The sequence below is a fragment of the Mustela lutreola genome, chromosome 1 (genome assembly GCF_030435805.1).
Source record: "Mustela lutreola isolate mMusLut2 chromosome 1, mMusLut2.pri, whole genome shotgun sequence".
NCBI lineage: Eukaryota > Metazoa > Chordata > Mammalia > Carnivora > Mustelidae > Mustela > Mustela lutreola.
The window spans coordinates 37974313-37990859 of record NC_081290.1 but is presented as its reverse complement, the minus strand read 5'-3'; the positions used below and the strand labels follow the sequence as shown (position 1 = coordinate 37990859).

General features: G+C 32.5%; 2 pseudogenes; both read left to right on the top strand.

Moving 5' to 3' along the window:
- Window positions 1-826: 826 nt before the first annotated feature.
- LOC131840032 (putative high mobility group protein B1-like 1) lies at window positions 827-1497 on the top strand (annotated as a pseudogene).
- Window positions 1498-9048: 7551 nt separating this feature from the next.
- Window positions 9049-9853, top strand: LOC131825020 (large ribosomal subunit protein uL30-like; annotated as a pseudogene).
- The last annotated feature ends 6694 nt before the right edge of the window (window positions 9854-16547 follow it).

The following is a 16547-nucleotide window of genomic DNA, read 5'->3' as shown; positions in this document are numbered from 1 at the left end:
AGCCACCCAGATACCCCATTTTAGTTTCTTTATACATAAAATTGTATAATAGTAAAGAGAGTCTATATCATTGAAAGGCTTACACAAGAAAACACATAGAAAGTGCTTAAAACAGTGCCTAGTACACAGTTGTCAACAAATGCTAGCTATTATTATCCTGTCCCTGTGTTTTCCTTCTGAAATCCTACTTTAAAAAAAAAAAAAAAGTTGACCAGATGAGATGTGGACACAAGAGCAAAAGGATCTAATTTTTTTCTTTGGCTTCAATTAGATTCCTGTAGTATGATTTCAATAAATTCTGTACTGGGGACTGTTTTTAAGCTAGTTCAAGGACTTTGCTCTTATTGAGAACTAAAGGAAACAAATCATATAGCTTGTATATTATTTAACTGTTTCAGCAATCCCTGTGTATAGTTCAGGGTACAACATGCAATTATATGGCAGTACTTTTTCCTCATGAGCTATTAATTAGTTCAATTTGGAATAGATGCTTCTAAAATGTCCATATTAGAAATCTATTCTACTAAAAAAAAAAAAAAATAGAAACACTTACCTTCTGGAAAACCAGACAGAGTAATATTGGTGAAATATTTAAAAAAAGGGGGGGAACAAGATCATAACTTTTGCTTTTATTCATTATGAAGGTAATTTAATTAAAATTTTACGATGAGCAATTCTCAAGAGTGGAGAGAGTGAGGAGGCTGCATCTGGCTCCCACTTTCACAGCCATTGCAGTACATTGAGCTCCACAGAGACAGTGACAAGACAAGCAAGAGCCAGATGGGCACTGGGTGACTTTGTGCCTTACAGAAGAAAATAATTAAACATGGGCAGAGGAGAGCCTAAGAAGCTGAGAGGCAAAATGTCATTACATGCCTTCTTTGTGCAAACTTGCTGAGAGGAGCACAAGAAGCAGCACCCAGAAGTTTCTGTCAACTTCTCAGTTTTCAAAGAAGTGATCAGAGAAGTGGAAGACCATGTTTTTTAAAGAGAAAAGAACATTTGAAGACTTGACAAAGGTAGACAAAACTGATTATGAAAAAGAAATTAAAACTTACATGCCCCTACAGGGGGAAAAAAAAAGAAGTCTAAGGATCCCAGTGCACCCAAGCGGCTTCCTCCACCCTTTTTCTTGTTTTATTCTGAGTATTACCCCCCAAATCACAGGAGAATATCCCAGACTATCTATGGGTTATATGACAAAGAAACTGGGAGAAATGTAGAATAATATTGCTGTAGATAACGAGCAGCAATAGGATTAGAAGGCTGCTTAGCTGAAGGAAAAATGTGAAAAATATTGCTCATAGTGAGCCAAAGGGAAAGCCTGATGTGGGGGGAAAAAAAAGTCATCAAGGCTGAAAAATAAAGACAAAGAAGGAAGAGGAAGAAAAGAAAGATAAAGAGCATGATTATGAGGAGGAAGATGAAGATAAAGAAAAAGATGATGATCATCATCATGATAAGTTGGTTCTAGTGCAGTTTTTCTTTTGCCTATAAAGCATTTACCCACCCCCTATACAACTCACTTCATTTAAAGAAAAGAATTGAAATATAAGGCTGTGGAAATTTTGTTTTTAAACACTACAGTGTCTTTTTTGTATGTATAATTAATACACTATGAAATGTATCTTTTTTAGATAGTCCTGTCCTGGTAGTATTTTCAATAGCCACTAACCTTGCCTGGTACAGTATGGAGGTTGTAAATTGGTATGGAAATTTAAAGCAGGTCTTCTTAGTGCACAACACAAATTAGTTATATATGCGGATGGCAGTTTTTCCATCTCTAGTTGTGTCTGATGCAGCTTACATGAAATAATTATTGTTCTGTTAAGACTACTGCATAATTGCAAAAAAAAAAAATTGTAGCCATTTCATTGGCACTCAGTATGCTTCTAAGTAAATGAGATTTTTGTATTAAATAAATAAATAAAATGAGCCATGCTCTCAAACAAAAAATAAAACACCAAAACTGATTCAAAATTTTTGAAGTTTGGACTTGAGCTTTTATATTTTGCATGGAAATTTAGGTTTTTAAAATTTTCCAGAAAAATGGCTATTCACCTTTTTGATTCAAATAGCTTAGTTTTAATTTATTAATAATTTCTTTTCCACTTAGGACTAATTATGTTAGTGTTATACCGATCATTGTATATATATGCGATTTCTTAAGCAATAGTTTTCTGGAATAAGCAGTGAAGACAGAAATACTGCAATATGATTGATTTATGTAAGAACAATGTTTAAAAATGTGATGATATTTTAAAATTACCTAATGCATCAATTTAATTTTATGCACAGGTTTCCATTTTTGTGAAAAATAATTGCACCAAATTGAAACACTTGTCAATAAAGAAATAAGCCATTTTATGAGTTGAGAAGATGATTTCTTCTCATTGGCTATATATTTAGTTATTATTCTTCCTATAAATTGCATTTGATCAAAAAAGGATTATGTGTGGTTTAATGTGTGTCAATTCTAAAGAGAAAAATTACTATAAATCTAATTCTTTTTTATTCTAATCATATTCAGAAATGTTTTTAAATAACTATTTTTGCTTATAGAAATATAGGAAAAAAGAGGTCCCCCACTTCTTTCAGATGCATAGAATCTAAAAATTTAAAAAAATGCATACTTTTAAAAAAATATGAAATAAAACAAAGAGAAAATATCCAATGATTTCTCTAAATGAAAGTAAAAAGACATGCTGGTAGTCTTTGTTCTTCTAAGATCCACTTGATGTTCATTGATTTGACTATATTTATGAGTTGCCTACTACAATCTAGGTACTGGGGTTGGCACTAGGGATAAAACAGAATAAAATAAAACAGAATAAAATAAAACAGCCTACTACTAAGGCTTCTGTGAGAAGAGATTTTAAGGCAAAAAAAAAAAAAATCATTATTTACCTTGCCAGAAAGATGATCTGAGAACATCAAGAATTGATATCTAACAATCTAGAAAAGGACCAAACAAAACAAGCAGATGAATTTCCATTTATTAAAGAAATAATACTATAATGAAAGATGATGTAAAAGGTGCTAAGAAGGTAGATAATTTAGGAATTAAGTTCTTATCACAAGAAAAAATTTTAATTATGTGTTATGATAGATGTTAACTGGACTTACAGTATTCATTTTGCAAAATATACAAATATTGAGTCATTATGTTGTACACCTGAAAGGAATGTTATCTGTCAATTATATCCCAATTTATTAAAAAAGATTAAAAATTGTAATCTGTCGTCATTGAATATAAGAGGAAATTCCTATATTCCAGCTACTTAGTACATGACTGTAACATTAAATTAATAGTAATTCTGAGTCACCACTAAAATAATTATTCTAAGTCATTGCCCAGTGGCTCCATTTGCTTTGAGAACATTTATTTAATTTTTACTGAGTGACTATTAGATACCAAGAACTATTCTAACAATGAGAATCAGCAGTGAAGTAAGCAAACAAAATCTATCTTCATGAAGTAAACATTCCAGTGCATTTAAAAAATGTACATAGTTTCAAAGTGGAGACATAGGAAGCCTTGAACTCACGTCCTCCACAGACACACTGAATCCATACCTACATGTACAACAAATTCTCCTGAAGAACTGAGGACTGACTAAAAAGCTTCTGTACAACAAAGGATAGAGGAACCACACAGAGAATGGCAGGAGAGACAGTGACATAGTAAGGAATCTTAAAAGCAGCAAAAAAGAAACAAAAAGTTAACTACAAGGGAAAACCTTTAAGACCAGTAGTTGATTTTTCAGCAGAAATTTTGCAAGCTAGGAAAGTGGCATGATATATTCAAAGTGCTGAAAGAAAAACCTACAACCAAAACACTCTGTCAAGTTATCATTCAGAATTGAAGGAATGATAGAGTTTCCAAACCAACAAAAACTAAGAGTTCATTCCACTAAAACAACCTTATAAGAAATGTTAAGGAATAAAAAAAAAAGGGGAAAGGAAGAGGTCATAATTAGAAGAAAAATATGAAATGAAAGCATTTCACAAGTAAAAACAAATACATAATAAAGGTAGTAGATCACTTATAAAGCTAGTATGAATCTTTAAAGAGGGAAGTAATAAAATCAATTTTATCTAAAAAATTAGTGAAAGGACTCAAAAATAAAATATGTAAAATATGACAACATATACATAAAATAAAGAGAGAAAGATATAGTGCTTTTAGAATGTGTTAAAACTGAAGTGCCAGCAACTTAATATAGACTGCTATATATTTAGGATATTATACTTGAACCTAATGGTAATCATAAACCAAAAACAAAACAGATAAAAAAATAAAATAAAAAACAAAGAAATCCAGGGGCTCCTGGATGGCCCTGTCATTACATGTCTGCCTTTGGCTCAGGTCATAGTCCCAGGATCCTGAGATTGAGTCCGGAATTGGGGTTCCTGATCAGTGGGAAACCTGCTTCTCCTCTCCCACTCCCCCTGCTTGTGTTCTCTCTCTCTTGCTGTGTCTCTCTATGTCAAATAAATAAATAAAATCTTAAAAAAAAAAAAAGAAAGAAATCCAAGCATAACACTAAAAGAAATCATCAATCATAAGGGATAGGATTAGGAAAAGAAAGGAACAGAGTTCTACAAAAACAACCAAAAAAAACAATGAAAAAAATGGTAATAAGTACCTACCTATCAATTATTACTTGAAATGTGAATAGTCTAGGGGCACATGGGTGGCTTAGTTGGTTAAGCATCTGCCTTGCACTAAGGACATGATCCCAAGGTCCTGGGATCAAGCTATGCATCAGGCTCCTTGGTCAGCAGTGAGTCTGCTTTTCCCTCTCCTTCTGTGATCTCTCTCACTCTCTCTCAAATAAATAAATAAAATCTTTAAAATATAAAAAGAAATGTAGATAGTCTAAGTGCTCTAATCAAATATTATAGTCACCTAATGAATTTTTTTTAAAGCATATCTCAATGTTGCTTACAAGAGGTTCACTTCAGACCTAAAGACAGGTATAAACTAAATGTAAGGAGATGAAAAAAAATATGCCATGCAAATGGAAGTGTAAAATAAAAACAACTCAGGGTAGCAATACTTATATTAAATAGACTTTAGAACAAAGACTGTCACAAGAGACAAAGAAGACCGCTACATAGTGATAAAAGGATCAATCTGACAAGAGGATATGATAATTATAAGTATCTGTGCACCCAGTATGAAAGAAACTAAATACAAAAAAAAATTAACATTCATAAAGAGAAAAAATTGACAACAATATAGCAATAATAGAGGACTTCAACACTCCACTTACATCAATGGATAAGATACACTCAAAAATTCAATAAGGAAAGAATGGTATTAATGCACTATACCAATGGACTTTACAAATTATATACATATACATACACATATATAATTATATATATACATGTATATATATAATTTGTCTTTGTGCATATATTTTTGTGTGTATATATATATATGTGTGTGTGTGTATATACATATACATATTATTTTATCCAAAAACAGCAGAATACACATTCTTTTCAAGTAGATGTGGAACATTACTCAGGACAGAGCAAATGCTAGGCCACATAACAAGTCTCAGTATATTTTAAAAACCTGAAATCATATCAAAGATTTTTTTGACCAGAACATGGTGAAACTAGGAATTAATTACAAGGAAAAAATGAAAGAAAAAATCCCACAAACACATAGAGGTTAAACAACATACAACTAAACACCCAGTTGGTCAATGAAGAAATAAAGAGGAAATTAAGAAATAAATAAAGACAAATGAAAACAGAAGCACAATGATTCAAAATATTTGGAATGCAGCAAAAGCAGTTCTTTTTTTAAAATTTTTTTAAAATTTTTATTTTATTTTATTTTTTTTTGACAGAGATCACAAGTAGATGGAGAGGCAGGCAGAGAGAGAGAGAAGCAGGCTCCCTGCTTGGCAGGGAGCCCCATGCGGGACTCGATCCCAGGACCCTGAGATCATGACCTGAGCCGAAGGCAGCAGCTTAACCCACTGAGCCACCCAGGCATCCAGCAAAAGCAGTTCTAAAAAAGGAAAGTTTATAATAATAGAGGCATACTTCAAGAAACTAGAAAACTCTTTTAAAAAATGATCTGATCTCATACCTAAAGGAACTAGAAAAATAAGAAAAAAACAAAGCCCAAAATTAGTTGGTGGAAGAAAATAATGAAGATTAGAGTGGAAATAAATGAAATAGATGTTAAAAAAATAAAGATAGAAAGAAACTAAGAACTGTTTCTTGAGAGATAAAATTGATAAACCTTTAGCCAGATTCATCAGGAAAAGTGAGGAAATGAGTGAGGGGAAGTTACACCTGACACAACAAAAATTCAAAGAATTATAAGAGAATATTACCAAAAAATTATATGCCAACAAATTGGACAAGCTGGAAGAAATGGATAAATTTCTAGAAAGATACTATCTTTTGAAACTGAATCAGGAAGAAATAGAGAATCTGAACAGATTACTATTAATGAAGTTGAACTGTTAATCAAAAAAACTCCCATCAAACAAAAGTCTAGAACCAGATGGCTTCAGAGTGAATTCTACCAAACATTTTAAGAGTTAATACCCATTCTTCTCAAACTACTCCAAAAAATAGTAGGAAAACTTCCAAATTTATCTTCTGAGACCAATATTACCCTGATAATAAAACTGGACAATAATACAAGAAAAAAAAAACAAAACTGTAGGCCAACATCCCTGATGAACACAGATGCAAAAATCTTCAACAATATATTAGCAAACCAATTTTAACAATACATTAAAAGGATCATTTACCAAAAGCAAATGGGATTTATTCCAAGGGTACAAATATGATTCATTATCCACAAACCAATCAGTGAGATACATCACATTAACAAAATTAAGGACAGAGACCATATGATCATCTCAATAGATGCAGAAAAAGCATATGATAAAATTCAATATCCACTTATGATAAAAAAAACCCCTCCCAAAATGGCTTTAGATGAACCATTCCTAAACATAATAAAACCTATATACAAAAACTCACAGTTTTAATGGTGAAAACTCAAATTTAACATACTAGTGGAAGTCCAAACCATAGAAATCAGACAAAGGGGGAAAAGCATCTAAATTGTTGAAGAAGTAAAATTGTCACTAATTTCATCTATCATAATGCTATATTTAGAAAATGCTATGGATTCTGTCAAAAAACCTAACAAACTAATGAACTAATAACTAATAATAATAATAACAAATTCCTACCTAATTCCTACCTAATATTAATAACCTGATAAACTAATAAATGAATTCAGTAAGGTTGCAGGATACAAAATTAATATACAGAAACCTGTTGCATTTCTTTTTTAAAAGATATATTTATTTATTTGAGAGAGAGAAAGAGCTGGGGGGTGCAGAGGGAGAGGAAGAGAAAGAATCTCAAGCAGAAGGAAACTCTTGCTGAGTGCAGATCCCATTGTGGGACTCGGTTTCATAACCCTGAGATCATGACCTGAGCTAAAATCAAGAGTTAGATGCTTAACTGACTGAACCACCCAGGAGGTTCCAGAAATCTGTTACATTTCTATGCACTAATAATAAACTAGCAGAAAGAGAAATAAAGAAAGTAATCCCATTTACAATTGCACCAGAAAGAATAAAATACCAAAAGAATAAGAAAGGAATAAGCTTAACCAAGTAGGTGAAAGACCTATATGCTGAAAACTATAAAACGCTGATGAAAAAGATTGAAGATGACACAAATGAAAAAATAAACAATGATCATGAACTTTAAGAATTAATATTTTTTAAAATGTTCATACTACCCAAAGTAATCTACAAATTCAATGCAATTTTTATCAAAATACCAACAGCATTTTTCACACAAGTAGAATAATCCTTAAATTTGTATGGACCCACAAAAGACTCTAAATAGTCAATGCAATCAAGAATGAAAACAGAACTGGAAGTATCATAATCACAGATTTCAAATATACTACAAATCTATATACTACAAATCTATAATAAAACAATATGAGGTACTGGAACAAAAACAGACATGTAGATCAATGAAACAAGATAGCACAGAAATATACCCACAATCATATGATCAATTAATCTACAACAAAGGTGGTAAAAATATACAATAGGGAAAAGACATTCTTTTTAATAAAGGGTGCTGGGAAAATTGGACTGCTACATGCAAAAGAATAAAACTGGACCACTTTCTTATACCATATACAAAAATAAACTAGAAATGGATGAAATCCTAAATATGATACATAAAGTCATACAAACATACAGGAAAACATAGGTAATAATCTCTTGGACATCAGCCTTAGCAACATATTTATGGATAGGTCTCCTTAGACAAGGGAAACAAAAGTAAAAATAAATTATTTGAATTATACCAAAATAAAAAGCTTTTGCACAATAAAGGAAACTATCAACAAAATGAAAAGTCACCCTACAGAATAGGAGAAGAGATTTGCAAATGATATATCTGAAAAGGGGTTCATATCTAAAATATATAAATAACTCCTACAACTCCAAAGTAAAACTCCTAAAACACCAAAAACCCAACAGTCTAATTAGAAAGTGGCCAGAAGATATGAATAGACATTTTTCCAAAAAAGACATACAGTTGGCCAACAGACATGAAAAGTGGCTCAACATTACTAGTCATCAGGGAAATGCAAATCAAAACCACAATGAGATACTCACTCACACCAGTCAGAATGGCTAGTATTAAAAAGACAAGAAATAACAACTTGGTAAGGATATGGAGAAAAGGGAACGATGTGCACTCGTGGTGAGAATGTCAACTAGGGCATACACCATGGAAAACAGTTTGGAGGTTCATCAAAAGATTAAAAACAGAAATACCATACAATTCTGTAATCACTAATAAAATAAAATAAATACACTAATAAAGAAAATAAATTTACTAAGAAAGAAAATAAAAACGCTAATTCAAAAAGATATATACACCCCTGTTTAGTGCTGTATTATTTGCAATAACCAAGATATGGAAGCAACCCAGATGTCCGTCAAAAGATGAATGGATCGCGGCTGGAACCATGGAGGGTGCAGAGGAGAAGAAAAAGAAGGTTCCTGCCGTGCCAGAAATCCTTAAAAAGAAGCGAAGGAATTTCTCAGAGCTGAAGATCAAGCGTCTGAGGAAGAAGTTTGCTCAAAAGATGCTTCGAAAGGCAAGGAGGAAGCTTATCTATGAGAAAGCCAAGCATTACCACAAGGAGTACAGACAGATGTACCGGACCGAGATTCGGATGGCGAGGATGGCGAGAAAAGCTGGCAACTTCTATGTACCTGCAGAACCCAAATTGGCGTTTGTCATCAGGATCAGAGGCATCAATGGTGTGAGCCCAAAGGTTCGAAAGGTGTTGCAGCTCCTTCGCCTTCGTCAAATCTTTAATGGCACCTTTGTTAAGCTCAACAAGGCTTCAGTTAACATGTTAAGGATTGTGGAACCATATATAGCATGGGGGTACCCTAACCTGAAGTCAGTGAATGAATTGATCTACAAGCGTGGTTATGGCAAAATCAACAAAAACGAATTGCCCTGACAGATAACACATTGATTGCCCGATCTCTTGGTAAATATGGCATCATCTGCATGGAGGATCTGATTCACGAGATCTATACTGTTGGAAAACGTTTCAAAGAGGCAAACAACTTTTTATGACCCTTCAAATTATCTTCTCCACGAGGGGGGATGAAGAAAAAGACTACCCATTTTGTGGAAGGTGAAGATGCTTGCAACAGGGAAGACCAGATCAATAGGCTTATTCGAAGAATGAACTAAAGTATCTACCATGATTATTTTTGTAATTGGGCCAGTTAATAAAGGACTACTCTCAAGTGGAAAAAAAAAAAAAAAAGATGACTGGATCAAGAAGATGTGATACTCACACACTATAATGTAATATTGCTCAGCTGCAGTAAAGAATGAAATCTTGCCATTTGCAACAGTATAGATGGACCTAGAGGGTATTATGCTAAATGAAATTTCAGACTGCCAAAGACAAATACAATATGATTTCACTCATATGTGGATTCGAAAAAGAAAAAAAATGAACAAACAAAAAACAAACCAGAAACAAATTTATAAATACAGAGAATAAACTAGTGGTTCCAGATAGGAGGGGATGAAAGATGGCCAAAATAGGTGAAGAGGATTAAAAGGTATAAACTTCTATTGATAAAATAAATAAGTCACAGGGATGGAAAGTATAGCATAGGGAAGATACTCATAATACTGTAATAATGTTGTATGTTAACAAGTGGTGGCTACACTTATCGTGATAAGCATTGCATAATATATAAATTGTTGAATTGTTATGCTGTATACTTGAAACTAACACATATTTTATGCCACCTATGCTTCAATTATAAAAATTTAATAGTATATAGTATAATAGTATATAGCTGTTTTAATACGATAAAGAGTTTAATATATTTTAGCTGATATTACAAATACCTTGAGTTTTGCTTATCAAAAATTTTAAGTTGCTTATTTTTTTTTTGTCTAAGATATTAAGGATGTGCTTAATTTCTTTTAGGAATTTTAGCACAGCTTAAGTTAGTGGATTAAATGACAAATAAAAATGAATTTAACTACCAAATTTACATAATGCTTGAAGAGATTTACAATAACAAAGAAACATTGTATTTAAACTAGACATGTAAATTTAAGTAGGCAAGTCAAATATTTTGAAGCATTACTTCTTTGGCCTACTCAGTCTTACTCCTAAAACACTGCCCTCCACAACCACATCCGTTGATTTGTTCCTTAATAAAACTCCATATTAATAGTTTTAAAAGTTCTTTGCTTTCTTATTAAATTTGCCAATCTCTAGAAACATATGTAGGGTTAGACATATATTCTTTTTTTGTAATTGTTAGTTTACTTTTGCTTTAATTTAAGATCCTATCAATGGAAAAGAAAATTCTTGAAATGTAGCAGAATATTTCAACATTTTCCCTTTTCAATACAAAAATAATTTGTCAGTGACTCAATACCATGTTCCCTAAACCATTACCTTTAATACCAATCATTCGCTATTGCCAGAAAGTAGATGTGAAAATATGATTGAAAAAGAACAACAGAGATTTCAGCAGGGTCTAATCTCTTGTGTCCTGTAAGTACTGACACTTCATTTTAAATACTACTTAGTGTAGGATACTTGTGTTACGAAATTCATATGTTGAAACCCTAATCCTCATGGTGATGGTATTTGGAGGTGGACATTTTGGAAATCATTTGGTCATGAAGGTGGAAACTTCACAAATGGCAATTGTCCTTAATCCTTTGTCATGTAAGGATACAGAAAAAAAATTGGTATTTCTAAACCAGGAGGAGAACTTCTTCATGACCCCAACCCAACCATGCTAGTAACCTTTTCTCAAGCTTCTAACCTTCAAAACTGTACCAAATAAAATAAAATAAAATAAAATAAAATAAAATCTTAAAAAAAAATTAAAAAATCTATTTTAAGCCACCCAGTCTATGGTATTTTTTTTAAAAAGCCCAAACTGACTCAAGCAAGCTACTTTCCATTGTTCTTCTGTTCATATCATTCTTATTACCAAAACTGTATTTTAGAAACATGCTCACAAAATGTGTTAAGATTCTGGTTAAACATTCATTTTGACTCCCCCGCCCTTAATTATTATCTGTATGCACCCATATGTTGTGGGCTAAATTGTGCTCCCTCCCACCCCCCAAAATGTATATCTTGAATTCCTAAATTCTAGTACCTGAGAATGTAACTGTATTTGGGGATATAGTCTTTAAAGAGGTACTTAAGTTAAAATCAGGTCATTAAGATGGACTACTATTCCCATGACTGATGTCTTTATAATAAGACAAAACCTGGACACAGAGATGTACAGAAGGAAGACCACATGAGAACACAGGGAGAAGATGGTCACCTAGAAGCCAAGGAGAAAGTTCTCAGGAATAAACTGACCAAATCTACACCTGATCTGAAACCTTTAGTCTTTAGATTTTTGAAAAATTAATTCTGTTGTTTAAGCCACCAAGGATGTGAAACTTTGCTATGGTAGCCCTAGCAATATAATTCACTATTTATATATTGTTTTGTCCAGTCTGACATATGAGTTAGTCCATCCTCCCACTCAGGACTTTTCCTACAACCATAACTATGATGTCATTTCCTCTTATCTTCACCTAGAACGTTGTTAATGATCTTTACTTTCTACTTACTTCTTCCTTTCAATTTGTTTAATTTTTCTATCACCATGGTTGGATTCTCTCTTTCATTTTTTTATATCCCCCATTATTCAGAAGAGTAAACTATTTAATAACTTTCTCATTTCCTGTATATCTATCAACCTAATGAAGTCAGGATTATACACTAGCCCTCTATTTAATTTACTCTTTTATGGTGTTCAATGAGCTAATGGCTAAATCCAAAGGATATTCTTTAGTCTTAAACTTATTTTATCCTTTTGTTGTTTAGTACTCTCCCCTTAAAATTTTCCATGGTTACTATATTTTCTTTTTCCTCTTTGACCTAGTAATCTATTCTTCTTCACAGGAATCTATTCTTCACAGGCTCTTCATCTTTTCAGTGTTGGTATTACTCATGTTTCTTTGCCCATCTTCTCTATCTTTGATATTATATTCTTAGGTAATTTCAACCATTTGATGATTTAATTGATGGCCAAGACCATCAATATGTTAATGATTCTTTCATCCCTATCATTTGCCCTCACTTTCCCTATCATATTCATTTGCTTATTATGTGCCTTGTACCACTAGGTAGGAATTCATCTTTTATTTTCCTCTGTGCCTATCCCAGTGTTCTATCAAGTAGCAATTCTACCATCCCATTCATCGTCTAAACTAGAATACTGGGAGTCAGCTTCTATTAACATAAGAAATCATAGTGTTTGCTTATTGGTGAGCACATAGTAAATAGCATGTGCTTTAAAATGTTTATTGTCTCAGTAGCACCTGGTACAAAGCTTTAAATGTAGAAGTTTCTCAGTAAAATCTCATTAGATTTCCCTTTCCAAAGTCTTTGGGAACATCCTACAAAATGCGGACAGAGTAAGAGAAAGATAATATGGGAAGGTGATGGGACATTTGAGGAGAAAAAAAAATTAAGCATTCAGATAACTGAATTATATATATATACAGGCAACATTTTTAAACTTTTCATATTTAAAAATTTAAGAAATTGAATTTTTTTTCCTGCTGCCTTAGGAATCAGACATCCTGAATATTGTGAATAATGAATACTTTCCCTCTCAATTTCAGAATACAAGAGGTAGAGAAGAATTTGTAATGTTTCAAATAATTACACTGAGCAAATGTAGTTAAGTGTTGTAATTTCATTTTGTTTAAAGTATTATAACAGTAAGAAAGGCCAAAGTAGCTGTACAATGCAATGTCACAATGCAAGGTCAAAGCCTTCACTTTTAAAGTTTATGACATGTCTAAATAGAAATGCTAAATTCCTAGTAAATTTATAAACATTAAGTGTATCATTGTTTAAAATAAAGATATTTAATAACTGTTTAATAACAGCTAAATATTTTCCAAGTTAATCTTTTTGTAGTGTATCAGATACATTTCTATAGCCTTTATAGAACGTGCTCCTCTTGATGAGGGAATTCTATGGTTAATAAACCATGAAACTGTGAGTTAATTAAACACTAAATCTCACTAAAGTCGCTGTTTTATTGGCAGCTGTAATCTAGATTATATCAGATGATACCAAGTAACTTTCTGGGGATTAAGTAATTTACTGAAGATTAATATGTTAATATTAAGTAACTTACTGAAGATTAATATGTTAGATCACTGTTTAGAATTTATAGTGAATTAATTTATTTTCTGACTTCTGCACTCTACCCTACCTCATTAACCATCCTCGCAATAGTAGCAGAGAGGACTGCCACATACAGTTACCTATATTATGTAAAGAAAAACTTTGGAAATTTCAAGGAAATACTTGAAAATGAAGGAAACCAGAATATGCCACCCCAAAATATGTCACAAAATTATTTTGAGCTGAAGGAAATTAAGAAGCAGTGAATACAGAAAAAATTCCGTGCTTTCTGCATGAAGGCAAGAAATACATTCTTCTTTTACTGGAAATAGACCCTTATTAGTCCAGAGATGATACAAGGGGAATCTGCAAATAAACTTTGTTAACCTAACCTTTATCTTCCTAGTTAAGGAAAACAAAGACTACCTAGTCCTGGCTAGGAATCTCCTAACCCAAACTTCTTTGTCTTGTCAATTCTTCATAAATTACTCTTTCTTTATTTAAAGGTATAAAAGCTTCCTGCTCTGGTCATTCATTCAGTTATTTATCCTGTGAAAGCTCCTCAGATATAAAAAAAATTCAAGAACATTTGCATGCTTTTCTCTTGTCTTTGTCAGTTTACTAATATTGAGACTCAACCAAGGGCCCAAAGAGGATAAAGGAAAACTTCTCTCTTCCATAATTTTTTATACATATACAGAATAATCTTTAAAGTATGGACATTGGGAAAAAGTGGAACAAAGTCCAAGAACTGGCTCTAGAATGCATTTACTGTATTATCAATGCAGCATACTTAGGCTATTTAAGTCTATTTCATCATCTGATAAATGGATATATTAGCAGTACCTATTTCATAAGTGTGTTTGGAAAATAAACATAGTGATACCAATTATCATTTCTGTGTGAGGCACCAACCCGAGAGAAGGCATAGCTTCATGACAAAACATGGGTAATGTAGAGAAAGTGTCCCACCAGCAAGAAGATTCAAGAAAAAAATGTAGTTTTGGTGCTTGAAGAGTCTAACAAACAGCAAGGCTTCCTTCCATATGAGTTTATTTATGGACAAAGAACAAGAACAGATGGTAAGCAGTAGTCAGATTTATGTCTCAGAGATTTTGAATTTCATGTTGTGCAGCAAAGTGGGGTTTCCACTTTTTAGCTCTAGAATTAGCCATCCTCTGCCAGAGAGTTGCATGCTTACTATATAACATATATGACGTAAAGGAGAAAATCTGGGATTCCCAGGAAGGCTGAGTTCACAAAGAACAGGAGGTGAGCTTTCATGGTACAGTGTTTTTTTTCAACTTCCCATACATCTAAGTCACTTCTCTTTATGAAGGAGAAAGAAAAAGACCTTATAGAAGAGAGTCCATGGTATTAATCTAAAGGAAAATCTCTCACATGGACAGACAATTAAGAATGAGTGATAGTTAGGAAAACTAACGTGTAACTATAGGGGATTAACATATTACTAGATACTAGAACATGGGGCCTATTCTAATCCAGTGTGATTCGCAAAATATATTAGAAACTTTAATCTTTGTATAAAAAATTTTTGGTAAGAAATGATATGGCACATATAACTTTATAAGTCCCTTACCTTGTCTTCAAAAAACAACTTCTTTTAGTTTTATTATAGTGAGGTATCCTGACATCATGGAAAAAAATTTAGAACCAGAACTTGAGTTGCAATTATGAACCAACCACTTAATTACAGGATGAATCTGGGAAAATTGCTTAATGCCATTGAGCCACAATGTCTTCACCTGTGAACTAAGGACTATAGCTCCAGAATGGGTATTATAAAGATTAAAAGAGATATATAACATAAAATTGTATTTGATTCTTACTCCACCTCCCCAAATATAGTAACAATTGCTAACAAAAATCTAATATAATTATCATAGCACTTACTAATACAGATAAGAGGACAAAGGAATATCCAGGAATTCAGAAAACCAAAGAGGTGAAGTCTTCATGACCTTTTCTTGTTTCTCCTACTATTCTTTGAAGATTTCTTTATACTTATTTACTCAAACATTATAAAGGATGTCAATAACCAATAGTTTTTATTTCGAGTACCTTCAGCTTGGGAATGCAATTGCTAATTCTCATATAAAGATTGTAGTAAAATTGAATATGATGAATTAAAATCAAGTATACCTACTGGGCAAAGTTTCTGTTATCTTTAAGCAAAAGATATTTACTCTAGCCAGTTTAAATAAAAATGAAATTTGTTAACTACCAGAGCTCTTTCTTAATTCTAAAAAGGAGCTAAAAAATAAATATGAGAGAAGGCAAGATCCTTTGAACTACGAACATTGGTACCAGGAATTCATGGGTCTTAACCTGGAAAGCAGCTGTTAATATGATTCAGCTACAATGGTTCTCAGCCTGCTGTGACAGGCTTGTCCTAAGTGCCTATCCATTGTCAGTCAACTTACTGCTATGATGATCACATCAGACTGCCATTGCTAACCCCATGAGAAGGGATTGGGAAAGAAAGCAATACCCAGAGAAATAAGAGAAAAAGGAAAAAGAAACTTAATCCAACAAAGCAAGAAAATTGAGGGTAAAGAAAAAAAGCAGAAAATATGATACAAATAGGAAACCCATATAAAAATGAAAAAGAAATATTGGCAATCACAACAAATATAAACAGGCCAAACTTTTTGGTTATAATACACTTATCATCCAATTTGATTAGAAAATTATTCCAGGAATAGGTTGTTTAAATGAGATAAACATA